Here is a 22,074-nt window from a genome sequence, read left to right on the forward strand (position 1 = left end):
ATTGGAATTCAGAACAAAATATTAGAACTATTTATATTTATTTTTGGCTTGTAAAAGTGAGGAAAACAATGTTTACTAATATTGAATATATAGATTTTGCTGGTATCCACACATTTTCATATAATCAGTTGGTTACCTAAGTATAGCATGTGAGCTATCTTGAGGGAAGATCAGAACGGGTTTAATGGATTATATTATCTAGTTTTAGCTAAACAAATCCTGATAAGATGGATGTCACTTTAAAAAATTACTGCAGAAAAATGACAAATTGAAAGCAACACTAATAATATAAGTGCAACCACACAACAAAGGAAACAACAAAGGTTAACATTTTTATTTCTAGAATGAGTCTTTCATCAGCTACAAAATGAAAACAATTAAATTTGACAATAAGTAGGCTAAAAATAACAATCATTACAATTATTTGAAATATGAATTTGCATCCCCTATCATGGATGGACCTCAGCCATGTCTATTATGCCTTGTAAGATAAGTACATGATACTATAAAACTATCATGATTAGCAAGAAATTTAAAAATTGATCTTTTGTCACTAAAAATGATGTGTTACCTATAAAAATTCTCATAATCAAAATTTTAAATTTTGCAAACAAGGTTATCTAATCTGTGTAAAAGTCTTCCCAATTACAAGTTTCAATAGGTTTTTAACTCTTTTTTTTAATGAAACATCTTTCATTTAATTTGTAAAAATAGCTGATATCAGAGAAGGTCAAAATTTACTAGCAATATTCAACAAAAACCTTTGTATAATCAGGGAATGGGAGTGAAAATGAATATCAGTGTCTAGCAAATATGTCAAATAATGCATTTCTATTTGGATCTACGTACGTTTGTTTGTTGCCTTTTTGTTAAATCCATGATAAGTATTAAAATAAATAGAACTTAGAACCATACCTTGTAATTATTGTATCAGAAAATATTAAGCTAAGATTATAAAAAAATGTACTCAATCACACCAACCTCGGAAATGAGGACTTCAAACATTTTTGCACTATTAATGTGTTAAAAAATATTTAATTTTTTTAAAATTTTTATATATGTTTTAAAATGGTGATAGTATTAGTGCAGTATTACATGTCAATAACATAAATAAATGAATATTTATCCATTGGGTTACATGACATAAAAATTTTTACCTCAACACTTAAATGATTTCAAGTTCAAAGACTACTGGCCTAAAATAACTGCACAAATACAATATTCTGTGAAACAATAACAGTTTATAAGGTATTTCATGTTTAATCTCTTGATTATAATTCAGAACTGCAGACCTGGACTCATGTGCACAGCTCTTTCATACTGAATGCTATTCTTAATGGCAATGTTCTTTGATTTCTTTTCCTATCTATCACCCATCATTGGGAAAACATGAATTGATTGTTTTCTAGGTCTCTCCTGGACTATTCAGTTCCCCTGAAAGAATCAAATTAACCAAACATGTAACATAGAACAAGTATATTAAAAATGCATGCAAAGAACAGAGGAAAAAAGTAGTATACTAGACCTGCTATCCAAGCAACAATTATAATTCACCAGTAGATAAGTATCATTTCCATTTTATTTTACCTCAAAAGTCATTCAAAACCCATACAAATTCAAAGAGAAAAAAATAAATAAAGAAACCCTTACAACACAGATCAAAAAAAAACCCCAGTAGCATGAGTGGTGTTGAGGGACTTGTTGAAAGGCAGCTATGGTGTGTCTTGTCTTGCCTGCTCCCCCTGAGTGACTTATTTCCCCACTTCAATAATAATTTGCCAGTCTTCAACTCTTCTCTTAGACGTCAGTCTTACAGTAACTCTATAATCTTCACAGCACAGCCAGATCAGAGTTTTCATCAATTCTGATTTGGTTCAACAATTCTCCCATCTTTTCGAACAACCAATGACATCAATGTCATTCAATGACATGCAGGGCCCTTTTTCAAAATGGCTTCTTTTTCCTAGAAACATTTGCCCAGAGACTGAACATAATTGAAACTTTTAGGTCTCTTCTATCCATAAAAAAATAGAAAAGCATCAGGATAACTTCCAGAATTTTTTTGGAACTGTTTGAATTCTCTTAGAAACCATTCAACAGCCCACTTATTAGCTTGTGAGTACACACAAGTCACTAAACCTCCATAAACTTCAATTTCCTGATGGAAAAATAGAAATCATAATTACCGACTTATGACTAGCATCCTGTAGTAGTACTATAAGGATAAAATGAGAATGAATGTGTGTTTCAAAATTTTTATCTTTTGTACATATGTAAGTTGCTTTTATCTCTGTATACATATATCTTTTCATAGGCCTGATAATTTAAAATTATAAACAAATGTAACATGGTGGATAGTGACCTGGTCTTGAAATCAGGAAGGTCTGGGTTTCAGTCCTGCTCCACTATGCCAGCTATGTAGTCATGGAAAAGTCCCTCAATCTCTCAGTGCCCCCAGGCAAATGTGTAAACCTAAATTAAAGACGAGCTGCCCCTCTGTATTAGAGGAGTTTCAACACCAGTAACTCTCTAAGCTGATGAAGTTGCAGACCTTAGACACATAAGCCCCCAACCTCTTCCTTTTCATTCCCACCAAAAATCCTTTAAAATGACAGTACTGAAAACAACTGTTACCTGCTTAGATAACTGACAAAAAACAAATTAAAAAAAAAACCCTAATGGTTGGTAGTGTACAACCAGCACTGCCACATAACACACATATGTGCAATAATTGTCAATAATTGAAAGCTAGAATACCAAGAGGATACAGAGAATGGTTGAACAAATTCGTATATGAACATGTATTGTAATATTATTGTGCTGTAACAAATAATGAGAGATGGTTTCAGAGACACCTGGGAAGACTAAGACAAAGTAGGGCGAGTTTCTACTCAACTCATGCCATATACCGTTGTAAAGACAACATTTTTGAAGCTTAAGAACTCTGAATCATAAACTTAAGCATCTTGATTATGATTCCAGAGAACTGATGATGAAGTACGTTCTCCAGTTCCTGATGGAGATATGATGTATTTGGGACAGAGATTGAGACATACATTTTGAGGAAAAGACTAACACAAGAATTTGTTTTGCCTCACTATGCATATTAGAAGGGTTTTGATATTCTTTCTCTCCGTTTCCCCAGGGAGAAGAGGAAAGTTTTAGGAGGGAGAGAAAATAGATTTATTCTTTGAAAAAAAATATTTTATTTTAAAAATATAAAAGCGAAATGAACCAGAAAGAAAATCCTGGTATTTCATTTGTTTAATCTTCTGCCACTGTGATTTGGTACAGTCTAACTGGCAGGAAATAGAACATCTACAACCATTTATAATGTCTTAGAATTACTACTCATGTAACTTAATTTTGGCAGAGAAAATATCTGTCTACATTGCACAAAGTGAAGTCATTTTTTACACTTATTCAATTGATATGGAAGGTTCCCATTTAAATAAATTTGGCATTAATTTGTAGTGTTAGGGCAAGTCTATTCATTACAAAATGAATTGATGGTTTGGGCAAAAATCCAGATTACTTGAGAACAAAGAGATGGAGTGTCCATTATTTCCTGATTGCCAGCCTTCCTGCTGCTAGCATGTTGGTTGTTTGCTTGGCTATTTATGATATAGTAATATGATCAACTTGACATGGCTTTCCTATCTCATGACCTTTTCCTGGAATTCATAAGGATTCAGCTTCCTAGTAGCTCCTCTCCTTGACCCATTTTGCCTGTTCTCTTCAGTTTGGAATAATGCATCTAGCATGTTTGTATCCAGCATTGACCCAGCAAAGCTGTAATAGATTCTACGCTAAACCAGAGTGGCTATTCTGATAGGCCTGGTGTGACAGTTATCCAAAGACCAGCCTTTCCAAATTGAGAAAGACTCATCACCAGATTGGTCACAGTGTAGTGAATATTTTAGTCATACTGACATTAGAAGTTTGGCTTTTATTTTCAGAATAGGCAGCAATGTAAGTAGTATCCACACCTAAAGCATAACAGATCTTTTAAATGCTATTATTGTTAGGATTACTCTGGTAGTAATGCTCAGAATCTGGACTCGTGCATTGTACTTCAAACAGGTCTTTTTGCTCCCAGTTCCTTGATAGAATGGAAATCATATGCACCCCTAGGAACAATAAATAATTTTTCTTGTAGTTCAACTAAGTCATGTTTCATACCTATCCCCTAGAGTCTTTTCATAATCTCCATCTTTCAAAATAATTCTTTTCAAATGCTTAGGATAGACAGTACTGAACATTTTTATACCACTAACAAACACGTTAAGAATAGGGTTTGATATAAACTCCCAAGACCAACATGCTTGCACTTCAGGATCTGTATTCTATGACCTCTAAGTAAATTTCTGACCTTATTTCCTATTAATCTCATTCACGCACTCTATCCTCCACTCAACTTGAATTACTTTCTGTTCGCTAAGTGTCCCCAGTGGTGTCCAGCTTGTGTGTTTTTGTCCCCATGTCCCATTTAGTAGAATGTTTTTTTAATATAATTTATTTTTCAGTTTTCAATATTCACTTACACAAGATTTTGAATTCCAAATTTTCTCCCCATCTTTCCCATCCCCCCACTCCAGGACAGCATGCACCCCAATCACCCATTTGTACAACCAGTCCTCACTTCTATCACCTCCCTTCTCCAATCACCCTCCCCTTTATTTTCCTGTAGGATAAGATAGATTTCTACACCCCATTACTTATAAAATTTATTTCCAAGTTGCAAGTAAAAACTATCTTTAACATTCATGTTGAAAGCTTTGAGTTCTACATTCTCTCTCTTCCTCCCTCTCCATTGAAACTCCATTTTTTTCCCTGAAGTACTATACTCTGTTTTGCTGGGTAGGTGATTCTTGATTTTAATACTACCTACTTTTACCTCTGGAATATCATATTCCAAGCCCTCTAATCCCTTAATGTAGAAGCTGCTAAATCCTGTGCTATCCTGATTGTGTTTCCACAATACTTGAATTGCTTCTTTCAGATTGCTTAGAGTACTTTCTCCTTGACCTGGGAACTGTATATTTGGCTACAATATACCTAGGAGCTTTCCTTTTGGGATCCCATTGTCTCCTATTTTTTTTCATTCTTTTGGTTTTGTTTTATAATTTCTTGATTTCTCATAAAGTCATTAGCTTCCATTTCTTCCATTCTAATTTTGAATGAATTATTTTCTTCTGTGAGCATTTGGATCTCCTTTTTCATTTGGCCAATTTTGCTTTCAAGGCATTCTTCTCCTCTTTGGCTTTTTGAACTTCTTTTGCCATTTGGGTTAGTCTGTTTTTAAAGGTGTTATTTTCTTAAGCATCTTTTGGGTGTCCTTTAGCAAGCTATTGACTTGATTTTCAGATTTACTTGTATCACACTCATTTCTCTTCCCAGTCTTTCCTCTACTTTTCTTACTTGATTTTCAAAATTCTATTTGAGCTCTTCCATGGCCTGAGACATTTCAGATAATTCTTGGAGGCTTTGGATATAGGAACCTTGACCTTGCTGTCTTCCTCTGGTGATATGCTTTGATCTTCCTTTGGTTGTATGCCTTGACCTTCCTCGTTGTAAGAAAATACTTTTTCGTCAAGAATATAGCTTTCTATAGTCTTACTTTTTCCCTTTTTGGTCATTTTCCCAGTCAATTGCTTCATTTTGAACTCTTTGGTAAGTGGAAGGTGTACTACTCCAAGTTTCAGGGGTTTTGTTCAGCTATTTTCAGAGATACCTTTAGGCACCTCTAAGTTTTTAGTTCCTCTCTAAGGAGAGAAGTTTACTCCTCTCTTGGCCTGCACACTGGTCTGTGAGCAACCATAAGCTCCCTGTACTCCAGCATCCTGGCTCAGCTTCCAGTCTCTAGCATTTGTTGAATGTGGCACACAACAAGCACTTAATAAGTGCTGGTGGACTGAATTGTTGATTACTTTTTGTTGAACTGCTTAATTGTTTTTCTTAGTTACAAAGAAGGTAGGTTCTATGGAGGAGGGGATTTAGGCTATGATAGGATGTGACTGGATAGTTTTTAAAAAGTCACTTTTACTTTAATAGAAAAAGAGTATTGCCTTGAAAAAAGCAATTATTTTGTACACTCAGAACTCAATATCTGTAAATAATGTGTCATCTTTTACAAGACTCTTTCGACTCCTGGTTTTCCCATATTTTTGTAATTCCTCCCCTTGTCATTTCAAGGATTTTCTGGAGGAATAAGCTGTCCCAGAATACTTCATTTATATCCTCTTTCCAAAAAATTAAAATTCCTCAGCTTCTCAACTTTGCCTTGTGCCTGTCACAGTTAAATCACCTCCTTAATGTCAGCATTCCAGAAGTTCAGAAGAATCACTGTTGTTCTCACTTTGGTAGCAGATACAGACTATCTCTAGAACCCTGGTGGTGGTGTGTCTGTAGTTACAATGTTTCTAGGAGTTTTAAGAGAGGGCAGTGGAGGGGAGGGCAGAGCAAGTTCAGACTCTGATGGAAGGGTGCCATACTATCTTATAAGATGAAGTGGAATCAGACAAGTTACCCTAATGGCCCAGGTTTTTCAGATAAGGGAAAACCTGGTATTCCACATGTTAAGCAGGAGGGAACAAAGTTACATGGATCCAACTTTTCAACTTGCCCTACCTACTAATCACAATGACTAGATATTTCAATGAATCTATGATTTCATTAATGTAGATACTTCTTTCCGTGCTTCTCATCAGAACCCATTCATGCCCTTTGGAAAATCTCCCACAAGAAATGAACCCAGCATGCTAGGGGCCTTCCTACTAGAACTCAACAGTGCATGGATACCATTGGAGCATGCCAGATGAGCATCAGCTATCTCTCACTCATGGCACATCACTGGATTGTTTTCTTTTCCAATCACATATTCCCATAATGGTATTTCTTCCTTTCAAATTCTCATTAATAATATATTATAGCTTGTTTATGCTCAAGTGGAAGGCAGAGTTGTACAGTGAAAAGAATGCTGAGTTTGGAGCTTTTGGTTCAATCCTCACTCTGTAACTTTTATAAGTGACCATAAGGAAGTCACTTCATTCTTCCAAGTCTCACTTTTTCATCTGAAGGAGTTCCTAGTAGTGTGCTGGTAAATGTTTAACAACCAGCTTTCTAGAAGAAGAAAAAAGAAACCACAGACACATTCAAAATACTTCAATCTCCATTAACATTTTCTGCATCAGATTTTAAGCCTATACAACTAATCAAATAAGAAGTCAAGACTTTATTTATTGCATTTGCCAGTTTGAGGTGCAAATGTACATATTGAAAATTTAACATCTGTTGATTTGAGCTAGCTATAGCACACACCTGGAGTTGGCCAAAATGACTTCCAAGGTCTCTGATGGGTCTGAATCTGTGCTCTTATGACCATGTGGCTCCTCATTGTCCTTTAGGTGACTTCAACTCTAGATCTTTAAGAATTTTTTAGTATTCTTTCTGTTCCAGCAATTCCACTACTAAGTCTATGTCTCAAAGAGATAAAAAAAAGACCAACTTGTACAAAAATATTTATAGCAGTTCTTTTACTGGTGGCTGGAATGTTAATGTAAAATTAATGGTGAGTGGAGGGGAAGAGTGCAAAATCTTCCCCACCCATTAATAGGCCTTAGTATCTTTTGTTAATTCCTATTAAGGCACTGAGTCAGAGGGTTCTGCCCTCCTGCTCTGAAAAGTATCTAAATACTCTGAGGTGAGGTTTTGCTTTGGGGCTTATTCATTGGAATTGTTTGTTTGACCACACAAGCCTCTGGGTAGCCTCTAAGGAGCCCCCTCTTCCCCTCAGTTGTTGGTGCTTCTCTCTCTGGTAATTATGTTGGTTGGTTCTTGTCCTTTATTCTCAAAGAGGACCAAAATGACACCGCCATGATAAAGCCAAGTTTCAATGTATCCACAAGTGTGGCTGATTAGACCAATAGGAGTTCAGCATGCTCTACCACAGATAGTCTGTGTGAAAATTTGGGGTGGATCTGTCTATTGATCTGTGATGTATGTATTGCTTATCATCAGACACTTGGAAGCCATGTCTTTTGGTCTTTATTTCTCTGCTTGGATTTTCTGTTGGTAAATGTAATTAAAGAAGACTGCTGACCTACCCAAAAGTTGCTTTCCTTTTAGAAAAGCAAATCTAAGAACTTGTGCAACAGGCCATCTTGGGTATGCCAGGTGCTTACTGCTACAGTGACTGAGAATTGGAAATCAAGGGGATGCCCATCAATTGGGGAATAGCCAAACAAGCAAATAAAACCTTATCTTGAGATCACAGAAAACAGCAGGAGCATGGCATATACAAGGATGCCTATAACATTTAGCAGAAAACAACAGAGATAGAATTGAGTTAAACATATCTTTAGATATCACTAAGCAGATACCTATAAAATATACATAACAAAGTGAACTTAATTGTTAACACTAATATGTAAATTTAATCTCATAGGTTTTCCAGAAACTTGGTATATGACCAGAATATGGAATAAACTCATTTCAGACAAAAAATAATTTAACATTCCATGACTTGGAATCATGCACTATGATTCCTTTAAAAGTGGTGTTTGAAAGGTGAGCTTTGGTTTAAGGGGGAATCTTTGGGTCATTTAAATGACTACATGGCTTTCTAAAGACAAGCCTATGGGTTTTCCTCATTCTTTTCAGTTCTGGAACTGGCTTCTTGTTCTTTTATAGCATCTAAGATAAATGTGATGAGGAACCAACCCTGCTTATAATCCCTCCAACAACATTCAATTAGCATTCTTCATCCATTGCTGCTTTGCTGTTTTGAATAAATAGCAATAATAATTCTTTCACATTAGTTTTAGAAACCTCTGAGAAATATGTAGTGAAATAGTTATTCTCATTTCACAGATGAGGAAATCAAATCTCAGCAAAGTGGAGTGATTTGTTCAAGGCCATATGTCTAACAAGATCAGAGTCAGGGATCAAACCCATGGCCTGAATTTCTTGGTAAAGGGTATTTTCTGCCACAGCACACCTTTAAGTAGGCATAGATTACTCCAGACAATCTCTAAGATAACTCTGAAGAGAAGGGAGTCAGATGTTATAGGCCTTGAATTTGGGTTAACTGACCAGGTCTCAAATCTTAGCTATTAGTTATACCTACTTGAATGACTTTTACTGCCTAGTTTCACTTAAGCATTCTTTGCCTCAGTTTACTCATGTATAAAATAAGGGGTTGAACTAGATAATCTCTAATTTTCTTTTCAACTCTAAAGCCTTTGATTCTGTGATTCCAGCAAAGGCACCAATCTCCATAGACTTTGCTGATGTGTGCAAATAGTAAAGAATGAGACTGTACTTCTGGGAATGTCAAGCTAAGTTGATTCTCACTATTATATCAACTGAGACTCCAACCCAGTCCCGCAGCATTTTAAAATATTGTCTCCTTAGGAATAAAGAGGCCCTGGGAGTCAGCAAGTCAGAATGGATCCAACCGTGCAGAAAAAGCAACAGATAAAATGCATGCTGTCATCAGAAAGGCAGAAATGATCTCCCATATGTCTGAAATATGTGTGCCACAGCAATGTTTATTAAGGGTTTTATACTCGAAAGCTCACACTACTAGAGTAAAAGAAATTCATTGATTTACTTATTGTTTTCCATATTTGCCATAGCATTTGTGAAATTTTTGCTCATGTTTATGAATGTCATTATAATATCAAAGGTTTTTTAGGTATTAAATATACAGAGTCAATCAAATCCAAAGATAATAGTTAATAATAATATGTATAATTTATATAATGCCTTGAAGTTTGTAAAACATTTTAGACATGTTATTTCATCACATCCTCACAGCAACTCTTAAGTAAATACTTGTGTTTTATTAATGAGGAAACTGAGGCTGAGAAAGGTTAAGGAATTAACCAGATTTACACAGTTACTAAGTATATGCAGCATGATTTGAACTCAAGCCTTCCCTAGTCCAATAAAAAAGGTGTTAACTAAGCACCTATTATATACAAGGCACTTTGCTAGTTGCTGCACACACACAGACACACAGACGCACACACACATACATACCCTTACCTTCATTTTTTTGTTGCTCAGTCATTTCAGTCATGTCCAATTCTTTGTGATCCCATTTGCAATTTTCTTGGCAAAATATTGAAGTGGTTTGCCATTTCCTTCTCCAGCTCATTTTACAGATGAGGAAAATGAGACAAACAGGTTGAAGTTACTTGCCCAGAGTCATGTAGCTAGAAAGTGTCTGAGGCCAGATTTGAACTCAGTCTTCCTCACTTCAGGCCCAACACTTTACCTACTGCACCAGCTAGCTATCCAACCTGCCTTCAAGGAGTTTATATTTTATTGGGAATGGAATGAAAGATCCTGACCCAGATACTCAATATCAACTGAGTGAGAGCCAATGGATGAAAGGATTGCTATACTCAGAAATAAAGAGAAATGTAAAAAGCAAGTTCTTCTGAAAATGATCTTGGGCATGTCCATGACATGGATTTGTAGCATGAAAAGACTAAAACAAATGGCCCTAATTTTTCTTAACTTAAAATAGTGGCCCACCTGGATTGAGTTCTTTATAGCATAAAATATGGTTTTCCTACTATAGACCTGAAGGGTAGAATTTAAAATATTACTGTGCCCATTGTAAAAATGAAGCAAATGAGTCTCAATGAGTGACCTGCCACAGTTTCATATGGCAAAGTAAGATGTTGCTTAAGTTCTGTTCTCAGAAATAAATGGAAAAATTCCTAATTTGCTACTTCTCTGACCAAGCCTGTGCTAGGATAGTCTTAAGAATCTTATTCATCAGCAAGCCATGGGATGCTCATTTATGATCATTAAGCTTAGTGTCACAGGAGCAAAGTTCCTTTGTCTTTCATCTTGCATGTGCTCTACTATGGCAGCACTTCTCAGTCATACAGATATCAAGAACTATTTTCCTGTTATTCTGTCATAACCTTGAAAAACTGAAATACAGCAAAAGAACACTTCAAGTCTGATTTAATTGAAGCAAATTCTTCTAAGAATTTTCATAGATTAAGTGTTTACTGTGATAGTAAGGACACATCTCTACTCTGATTAGAAAATTCCAGTTCCATAAAAAATTAAATAATTTTTAGACCTCTCTGTTTAGTTTATTGAGCAATTTATCAGTTAAGTGGTCTTCAGTTGGAGTCTACTACTGGGATTTTACAGAGGAATTAGGTCGTCTGGTCAATGCTGTAAACAATGAATCCTTTTATTTGGTCAGTTTAAGAGAAGAACTTTAAATAGAGACACAAGAAAGTGCAGAGAGAGTCAGTAAGGGGACAGTAGACCAACATCTATCCTAGTAATTGAAGTCAGCCCAATGATAATCAAACATATACTAGATCTGAGACTGAGACCAATAAATCAGGGAAAGGTTACAACCACAAATTTCACCAGAGATATTCTATCACAAGGGTCTCCAAGATATGGCAGAAAGATGATGTCCACAACAGCACAACAAGAGGCTATTCCCTGTTCTTGGTAAATGATTCCATCAAATTCTTACTGGAGTTCATAAGTCAAATTTTATTCTATGAAGCAGGTCAATTCAGGCAACTTGGGCAACTTAGGGATTTTAAAAGGAGGTCTGATTGGTTTTCTACCTCTAAGGTCATGGAGAAGGAGCAGCCAATCCTCTAGGAAACCCAAAGTCTCTAGTCAAAAGGCATCTAACCAAGACAAATCCAGATATGGAGGCTCTAGAGAAGAAGCAAGGCAAATGGGTGCTGGGAGAAATAATGGGATGTAGAGCTTGTTGGGGGAAAATGGACAAGACCCAAAACATGAGAAGGTTTATAAAGATGATAGTACCATCAAGAATGGTAAATCATCCAGTGATACAAACAATAACAGCCAAAATGAAGATAGATTGCCACATCCTATTTCTATTTTATGCTCACAAGTATAAATGTGATGTATTTGCTGATACTGTGAGACCAGAAAATAGTATATTATCGATATTTACAATAGTAATTTATTTCAACACCATAGCTGGGAGAAGTTAAAGCAGAAGAGGATGTTCAAGATCCTCAACATGTCACTTGAATCATTAGAAAAAGATTAAATGGATTATCTCTGCAAGTAACTCCATCATTTGTGTTTATAATACATCCTCAATAATGAACAGTTCCAAAAACATAACAGGCATGATGAAGATAACAATAGTACTAGGTGGCCAGGTGACACAGTCGTGAGACCACTGAGAAGGAAGTCAAAAAGTCTGAAAGTCATAAGTTTCTGAGGCAGGATTCCAATTCAGGTAATCTTAACTTTAAACTGAATTTTCTCTATTAGGAAAGTCTGGAAGTCACAAAACCTGAACTCCAATCCTGATTGTTCTACTTTCTACCTGGATGATCTTGGGCAAATCACTTTGACTTCTTCAGCCTCAGTTTCCTAATCTCTAAAACAAAGGAGTTGGAGTAGATGGTGACTCTGAGGACCCTTCCTGATCTAAATCCATTATTCAATGACGGTAATAACATAAAAATTCTGTATAAATGTTATCTCATTTGATCCTCACAATAACAATGGGATAGAGGTACGATTATTATTCACATTTTATAAATGCAGACATTGAGGACCAGAAAGTTTGAGAGACTTTCCCAGGATCACATAGCTAATAAACCTCTGATGCAGGATTCAAATTCAGGTCTTCCTGACTCAGAAACTGATATACCATTGATTATACCACATCACTATCTTAAAACTTCATCCCAGGGTGCTATAATTTCAAGATGAGCTTTCAATGCTTTCAAGCCTTCAGTAGCTTAGAAACAGCTATATTTAATACATGATAAGAATAATTAGTTAAAAGAATAAGCTCTCTGATGGTGGTTTGTTCCCTTTTCCATAAATCCCATTCCATTATCCTATCCCGGGGGTTCCTAACCTGGGATTTCTAACTATTTTTTTCTTAGAATTTTGATAATTGTATTTCATTATAATCAGTTTATGCATCTAAAAACATTATTCTAAGAAGGGGTCATAGTCACCACATTATCAGAGGGCTCCATAACACAAGAAAGTTAAGACTCCCTGTCCTCCAAGTTAATTGAAGTCATGATTTTTCCTCTTTTAAACTCGACAAAGTGCTTTCATTTCCTTGTTCACCCACAAACTATTGTGTCTGAGGCTCCTACAAAGGAGAAGCTGTGCACTGGATTAGTGTGTGGTTAACAAAGAGTCACCATGCCCTCTCATTTTGGTAGTCCTTGGACTTGCTTGTATAGAGAGGCCTTTGGAATAGAGGCCATTTTGGTTCCTTCTAAATCAGACCAAAAATCAAAGGCAGAAAACCAGAATTTGCTAGATCCAAAGAGCTAGTGGTGGAGTGGAGGGGAAGAAAAAAGAATAAGAAAAAAACCCATGGTATGAGTTCAGAAGCAATGGATATAAAGCTGGATTCACAACTACCCACCATCACTTCAACACTTAGAGGTGACTGTTGCTTTTAAGTATAATGCTCCCACTGGCAATAGGAGCCTCTGCAGCTGCAACCAATTTGGGGAAGGCTGGAATGTAGGACTGGCCCTGGGCATTTGGACATAAACAGAGACATACACCTGCAGGAAGCTGAGTGCTACAAATTGAGATTCCCAATCCTCTCTCTGATGTGTAGGTGTTGGGCCTTTATGCCTCGTGGTCAGACCACATTATTTGATTGCTTCTTGAACACTGACCATTGCAAAGATTCATTTTGCAGATCTGGGATCCCTTTCCTGCCTCCAGCGTCTTGTCTTAGCATTCTCCTGCACACTCTGACTTCAGCTGATCAACCTAATATTTGTGAGCCCTCCTTACAGGAGAAATTTCTTAATGGAGTCTTTTCCTACTCCACAGTTGAAGAAGACTCTGTATTCACAGGTTCCTAAATTTTTATGTAATAAAATTTCTCCTTTGATGGTGAAGTCAATGAACATTTTTATTGTTTTTAAATACATATGATAAGATACTTTGGATTGCCAATGAAACATGTTACATTGAAATACAGTTATCAAAATATGTTTTGAAATAAAGTTCACAGGCCTCAAGTTAAGAAACCCTAGTCCAGGCCTTGGGGGGCCTGCAAGGCCAGTTCTTGGTGAGTCTTGGCCCGTGGAAGGCTGATAGAAGGAGCCAGGTACATATTGAGTGGCATCAAGAAAACGAGTATCAGTTCAATGTTGGAAATTTTGATTATTTCTTTCTCACAGAGAGTCAGTCAGATATAGGATTATTTCTTGGCAGTAGTGTGCTAGCTGACACAACCAGCCCAAGGCCCAGCCCCAGCCCCAGCCCCACAATTCAGAAGGCAATGAAACTGCAAGTGCCAATACAACCTAACACTATACTAATTCTGATTTTCTCTTTCCTATACAACACTGACTTAATACAGGAACGTGATTTCTAAATCATCTTAATTCCTCTATACTTCACTTCCAAAAGGGCAGACTAGGTCAAATGGCAACCTCATGATAGGTGGAGAGAAGCCTAAATGCAAGTGGAAGCAGGGGATGTGGGGAACCTGGAAACTCTTCGTGTGATGTGTTGCTGCCATTTGCACTTACATGGCTTTTTATCAGAGGTAGGCATTGAGCAGAAAGTCGGAGAGAAACTCAGAGGATCTTGGAAGGTGAATAGGAAGGTGAGATAAAAATGGCAATCAAAATGGAACCTGCCTGCTCATGTCCCCTACATGCTTAGCTCCCTTCATTGTTTAAAAGTGAGATTGCATATTGTTTTGGCCATAAGTCAGTTCCAGGCACAGGGGGTGAATGTAGGCAGATGAGCCAAGAGACAGCTTTCAGGAGCTATGGCTCCAGAAGCAAATTTTGAATTGGGAGCCCTACTGGGAACAAGGTCCATTCAATGACACAATGTTATTCTCAGAGTATGCAAATGCTAAATCTGTTCCAGAAATGAACTAAAATAGGGATCTCCTCAGACTCATCTATATTCACACCCTTCAGTCAACTTATGGGCAGAGTTGATAGAACAATTACTTCATCTGGGAGATCAAAACTTGTGACCATGTGAATTAATGCACAATTTGATGCTGACTAATTGATTTTTCTGCTTTGTTACCTTACTGTTCTTTTGATTAAACACTTATTTTAACTATGTATGGAGGCTGCACTGTGTGATTACAAAATGCAGTAGAAACAACATCCAAGGGGAGGAGTTATCCTGGAGCATGGTTTTGGAATAAGGAGGCATGGTCTGATTAGATCGTCCACATGTCAACCCTAAATCAGTGATAAAAAAAATGAAGTCCCCTCAAAAGGTGAGAAATAAGGAAAGTACCTAGCCATGTGAGAAACAGAATAATCTTGATGGTTACTGCCAGAGTGACATACAGTGGATGGTGGTAGGCATGACAGGTGAAAATGGGCACTTTGAAAAATTGACCGCACCTGGTCCTTACTACTAAATACTTTTTGGAATTAATCACTGTCCTGCCATCCTGCTCTCCTAACATCCCCAGTGTTATATATGTTGGCTTTCTGTAAGCAGTCATCCCAGACTTTTTTTAACCTTTACATTCTTGCTAACTATCTATATGTTGAATCCAAAACCACTGAGAGAATGACTGAAAAGTTTTGATACTAAGACTACCATTATGAAGAGTAGTAAAGAACATTTTCAATTTAAAAAATATGGATTGTTGACATGGAAGGAACTCCCAAGTTGAGATGAACCTAGAACTATTTGAGTATTATCATCAAAATACGTTATTACTAACGTGACAAAAGTTGTTAGACTGCTTTAAAACTGCCAATCCATCATAGAGTCACACAGTTGCATACGTACTAGTTTACGTTTGTGTGTGTGTGTACATTTTTAACTGAATTGACTACTTAAGCACTGGATAGAGTGGGATATTTCAAATACATTTTGACGGTATCAAAATACGAATGAATGAATTTTTCTCTCCATGGGGAATATTAATGCATTTTTGTCCAGAGAATCTCAAACTATTAAAATATAGTGGGTTTTTTTGGGGGGGGGGGAGCAGTCTTAATATGGAATACTTCTACAGGCTTCTCCCCTCTCCTTTTATTCACAATTCAGTGTGTATTCAAACTTCCTGAGAATGCCAATTCTATACTGGCACACAAAAGAGAAGGAGGTAAAGGCTGCCTGTACTTTACTTTCAAAGCTTAAGTTCTAAATGCCTTTCTTTATGTGGTAAGCAGCCCAACTGAATTCTCAAAGGAAAAGGTAACCCTGTGCACTATAATTGTCAAGACTATTTTGGGCACTTGCTGGGAGACCAATACAGAGAACATTTCCTTAGAAGGGAGGGATATAACCAGAGATATCCTTTCTTCCTTTTCCTTATATACTTGAAGTCACATATTGTTATTGGCAAATCTATTTATCATATGCTAATGGCATAATAATAACTGTTTTTATTAGGAAATGGCCTGCTGGAAAGAGTCCCACCCATTGTGTCAGAGTATTTTTTCCCAGCCAGATCAGAACTACAAGCCTCACATTTCCTCACTAATTCTGGAAAATTCACATCATGAATAATGTTGCATGAACTTTTTTTATGCTTCAACAATTTCTGGAAGAGTTTCAACTTATAACAGAATTCTAAAATCTGTCCAAATAAAGTAGCAAAGGAGGGTGGTAGAGAGTGTGCACATGCATCATGCAAGTCTCTTAAAGGACAATACTTTTCTGTCAGAGACTATGAGAAAAGCTCTTAAAATATTAGTGCTGGGGGTTTCCCTCTTATACTGGCTTAAGAGCATTTTTGTGTATTATAGTAGGTCGTGTCTTACAGCAGGTAAATCTTAATTAGATTCAAGCAACTGACTTAAAAGTCTGGGTCCTTTCCAACAACTTAGAGAAAAATATTTATCAGTGTTGGAAAGATCATGAAAACAAGTTTCCTGACGGAATTCAGATGGAATTTCCTCATTTCAGTGAGGAAAGAAATTTCCTATAAGAAGAGTGCATTTATAGGCATTGGGGCCTGAGTTTATCCAAATTTCAACCAAATTCCCTCTCACAGCAGTACATACTCAAATTTCATCTCACAGTTTCTAGATTGTAGTATAGTACAATATAGTACAGTAACACAGTATAGTTTGGTATAGCATAATAGCTATTGCACAGTATACTATAGTATATCATAGGAAAACTATGGTCCATGGGCCAAATCTGGGCTACTACTGCTTTTTATATATACCATAAACTTACAATAGCTACAATTCAATAGAGAGAAAGATGATAGACAGGTAGATAGAAAGATAGACAAATAGATAGATAGATAGATAGATAGATAGATAGATAGATAGATAGATAGATAGATAGACAGATAGATGAAAGAATAGGTAAACAGATGAATAACAAAAAAACTAAATAAATAAATGAAATTCTTTCTCGGTTCATTGTTGCTCGATCATTCCAGTTCTGTCCAATTGTTTGTAGCCTCACTTGGTGTCTTGCTAGCAAAAATACTGGAACAATTTTCCATTTTCTACTCCAGCTCCTTTTATATATAAGAAAATTGAGGCAAAGTTAAGTTATTTGCCCAGGGTCACACAGGTAGTAAGTCTCAGAGGCGAAATTTGAACTCAGAAAGATATCTTCCTGACTCCAGGTCCAGTATTCTATCCACTGTGCAAGTAGTTACACCTTAGCTCATGGGACATACAAGAACAGGTGGCAACTGGACTTGACCCATGGTCACAGTTTGTTAAACCTTTAAAAAGAGAGTATAGTAGTATGCTATAGTACAGTATGCATTAGTATGTATAGCATATAATGTGTATTTGTGAACATGTGTGTGAAAAGTCAGATTAATATTTTTTAATATTGCCCTGATTTTACACTTATCTAGCATGTATGCGACTAAAGTCACAACAGATGATGAAGCTGCAAGAATTAATGGAAGTTTGTGTGTCTATATACATGCACAGGCGTACATATGCTGTATATTATATACATATATATATATATATATATTTGTATATAAGTATAAAGCATACATACACACAGTAGGAAGAACAGGGTGCCAAAGTCTAAAAGGGAGCAGAATTGATCCACTGCATAGAGAGAATGTTACTATTCCACCTCGCTTCATTAAATCATCTGAACAAAATTCATCAACTTCTGCAGACCTTGAATGCCTACAAATACCTATGACTACCAGGATGCTGTACAGAACTAGTGCCTGAAACATCAGGGTTTTCCTTTCCAAGACCCCAATCACAGCACAGTCTTCCAATTTCTGTCCTGACAGAGAGCCAAGTGCATGCTCAATATTGAAAGTATTTCTGGGATGTGCATCATCCCTCTGCCATCTTGGAATGAAACAGAGGAACTGGGACAGAGGTTGAGTTGAGTCCCTTGGAGCACTAGGAAGACAATATATACTTGAATTTTATTTCTGCCCTTCCTTCCCTCACCTCACCAGGGAGCTCCTGCTCCCTGATGTTTGAAAAAATATAGGAATGATAGCTGCCTAAATTGTCAAAGTTTTCTGGAGGTAGAGGCATTAATAATTCCCCTTATCCCATGCTTATAAAACTCCCATATCTTCCTACCTATATTCCTTTGTGTCAGAGTCATAGCCTATAGGGGTTAAAAAAAAACAAAACATCATTCCCCTGCTATCATCTCCCCTCTTTCAATCTCATTCAGCCCATTCTTACTCCTCCCTGTTCCTAACTTACTTTTACATGCCTTTCTATTCTATCCAATTGAATCCCCACTTTTTTAGCAAAATCCCTTTGATCATACTTCTCTTCATCTCATGTTCTTTTCATCTCAAGCTCATAAAACCTGGTTCTTTTGTAGCAATGCATTCTGACCACCCTCTCTAGAACTCAGGAATTTTTATATAAATTCAACCAATGTGCTGTGCCAGAAGTGCAAGATGTACCTCTTGAGTCTCATGGCTATTCCAAAACTATTCTTTTCCTGCTGCCACTCAGCAACCTTTCCTCCTGCTGAAATTCACATAAGTCATATGACCCTACCCTGATCCTTACTGTAGGGAACATTTAGAGAAAGAAACAGAAAGAGAGAAAGGAGGGAAGGAAGGAAGGAAGGAAGAAAAGAAAAAAGAAAGAAAGAAAGGAAGGAGGAAAGGAGGAAGGAAGGAAGGAAGGAAGGAAGGAAGGAAGGAAGGAAGGAAGGAAGGAAGGAAAGAAAGAAAGAAAGAAAGAAAGAAAGAAAGAAAGAAAGAAAGAAAGAAAGAAAGAAAGAAAGAAAGAAAGAAAGAAAGAAAGAAAGAAAGTCAAGATCCAGAAGCTGGGAGGAAAAAATGGTCTGAGTTCAGAAGTAATGGATCTAAAGTCCAAGCTGGATTCTTACTGTCTCCTACCACTTCATCACTTAACCACGTCCGTTTCCTCTAAGGTTAAGGCTGTCTTTGTCTGTGAGTAACTGTGCAACTGAAGAAATCAAGGTTGAAAGAGACTAAGTATTCTACATCTAGTTAGTGTCTAGGAAAGATTTAAACTCAGATTTTTTTGACGTCAAGACCTGCACTCTATCTACTAAACCATCTAGCTACATTTAAAATATTAAATCCTATAAGCCTTCAACTTTTCAATCTCTATTTCTACTTGATTTTCCTCTCAAAATCCGAGAATAAGTCATCTATGCTGTGACTTTTACCTAGCCATTTTCTTCTGGCTTCTCTACTTTTTTTTAAAAAATGAACTTCAGGGGAGGAACCAAGATGGCAGAATAGAAAGATACACATATGCCAGCTTTGAACCCACAGTCAACAAAATACTTGTAAAGAAGAACTCCCAACAAATTCGGGAGCAGCAGAAGCTGCAGAACAACAGAGCAGAGGAGATTTCTGTTCCAGAGAGACCTGAAAATGGACCCTAAAGTTCCATCGTTCCCCAGACCCGGAGCAGAGCCCAGTCCTGCCTTGGCCACACAGCACTGAGAGGAGCAGATCCGAGCAGGCTTTAGGGACTGAATCTCCAGTGGCCGTGCAGGTCCCTCTACCCACAGGTGCAAAGGTCAGTGAGAGGGTCTTTTCAGATTGCCGAGATGGGAGTGGGGTGTCCCCATAACTCAGGCCCCCTTGGGAGGCAGCAGCAGACAGAGGCTCTCAAAGCAGGCAGGAGCTCAGATTCATTGTTGAAGGTCTCTGCATAAACCCCCTGAGGGAACTGAGCCCAGTGTGGTGGCCCTGCCCCCATCCAAACTTAATCTCACACTGAATAGAAGCCCTGCCCCTGCTGAAAGCCCTGGGAGGCTGGGAAGCAACATTTGAATCTCAGACCCCAAACCCTGGCTGGGCGGATCTGGAGGTGAGGTGGGTGTGGAAAGGACACCCAGAAGTCAAGTCACTGGCTGGGAAAATGCCCAGACAAGGGGGAAAAAAATAAGACCATAGAAGGTTACTTTCTTGGTGAACAGATATCTCCTCCCTTCCTTTCTGATGAGGAAGAACAATGCTTACTATCAGGGAAAGACATAAAAGTCGAGGCTTCTGTATCCCAAACATCCAAAATAAATATTCAATGGGTTCAGGCCATGGAAGAGCTCAAAAAGGATTTTGAAAATCAAGTTAGAGAGGTGGAGGAGAAACTGGGAAGAGAAATGAGAGATATGCAAGCAAAGCATGAAAAACAAGTAAACACCCTGCTAAAGGAGACCCAAAAAAAAAATGCTGAAGAAAATAACACCTTGAAAAATAGGCTAACTCAACTGGCAAAAGAGGTTCAAAAAGCCAATGAGGAGAAGAATGCTTTCAAAAGCAGAATTAGCCAAATGGAAAAGGAGGTTCAAAAGCTCACTGAAAAAAATAGTTCTTTCAAAATTAGAATGAACAGATGGAGGCTAATGACTTTATGAGAAACCATGAAATCACAAAACCTAAAGAATGAAAAAATGGAAGATAATGTGAAATATCTTATTGGAAAAACAACTGACCTGGAAAATAGATCCAGGAGAAACAATTTAAAAATTATGGAACTACCTGAAAGCCATGATCAAAAAAAGAGCCTAGACATCATCTTTCATGAAATTATCAAGGAAAACTGCCCTGATATCCTAGAACCAGAGGGCAAAATAAGTATTCAAGGAATCCACTGATCACTGCCTGAAAGAGATCCAAAAAGAGAAACTCCTAGGAACATTGTGGCCAAATTTCAGAATTCCCTGGTCAAGGAGAAAATATTGCAAGTAGCTAGAAAGAAACAATTCAAGTATTGTGGAAATACAATCAGGATAACACAAGATCTAGCAGCTTCTACATTAAGGGATCAAAGGGCATGGAATATGATATTCCAGAAGTCAAAGGAACTAGGACTAAAATCAAGAATCACCTACCCAGCAAAACTGAATACAATACTTCAGGGGAACAAATGGTCTCTCAATGAAATAGAGGACTTTCAAGCATTCTTAATGAAAAGACCAGAGCTGAAAAGAAAATTTGACTTTCAAACACAAGAATGAAGAGAAGCATGAAAAAGTAAACAGCAAAGAGAAGGCATAAGGGACTTACTAAAGTTGAACAGTTTACATTCCTACATAGAAAGATAATATTTGTAACTCTTGAAACTCTTCAGTATCTGGGTAGTTGGTAGGTTTACACACACACACACACATACAGAGAGAGAGAGAGAGAGAGAGAGAGAGAGAGAGAGAGAGAGAGAGAGAGAGAGAGAGAGAGAGAACAGAGTGAATTGAATAGGATGGGATCATATCTTAAAAAAATGAAATTAAGTGGTGAGAGAGAAATATAATGGGAGGAGAAAGGGAGAAATGGAATGGGGCAAATTATTTCTCATAAAAGAGGCAAGCAAAAGCCTTTTCAGTGGAGGGAAAAAGAGGGGAGGTGAGAGAAAAACATGAAGTTTACTCTCATCACATTCCACTAAAGGAAGGAATAAAATGCACACTCATTTTGGTATGAAAACCTATCTTACAATACAGGAAAGTTGGGGATAAGGGGATAAGCAGGGGGGGGAGGATGGAAGGGAGAGCAATGGGAGGAGGGAGCAATTTGAAGTCAACACTCTTGGGGAGGGACAGGATCCAAAGAGAGAATAGAAGCAATGGGGGGCAGGATAGGATGGAGGGAAATATAGT

General features: G+C 37.2%; 1 long non-coding RNA gene across 1 annotated transcript; it reads right to left on the bottom strand.

The window, feature by feature from the left end:
- Positions 1-311: 311 nt before the first annotated feature.
- Positions 312-21,853, bottom strand: LOC140512000 (uncharacterized). Its single transcript, XR_011969747.1, has 2 exons — positions 10,051-21,853; positions 312-7,122 (listed from the first exon to the last, which is right to left on the bottom strand). It is a non-coding gene; the product is annotated as an uncharacterized lncRNA (long non-coding RNA).
- Between the last annotated feature and the right edge of the window lie 221 nt (positions 21,854-22,074).

Source organism: Notamacropus eugenii, chromosome 6 (assembly GCF_028372415.1).
Source record: "Notamacropus eugenii isolate mMacEug1 chromosome 6, mMacEug1.pri_v2, whole genome shotgun sequence".
Classification (NCBI taxonomy): Eukaryota; Metazoa; Chordata; class Mammalia; order Diprotodontia; family Macropodidae; genus Notamacropus; species Notamacropus eugenii.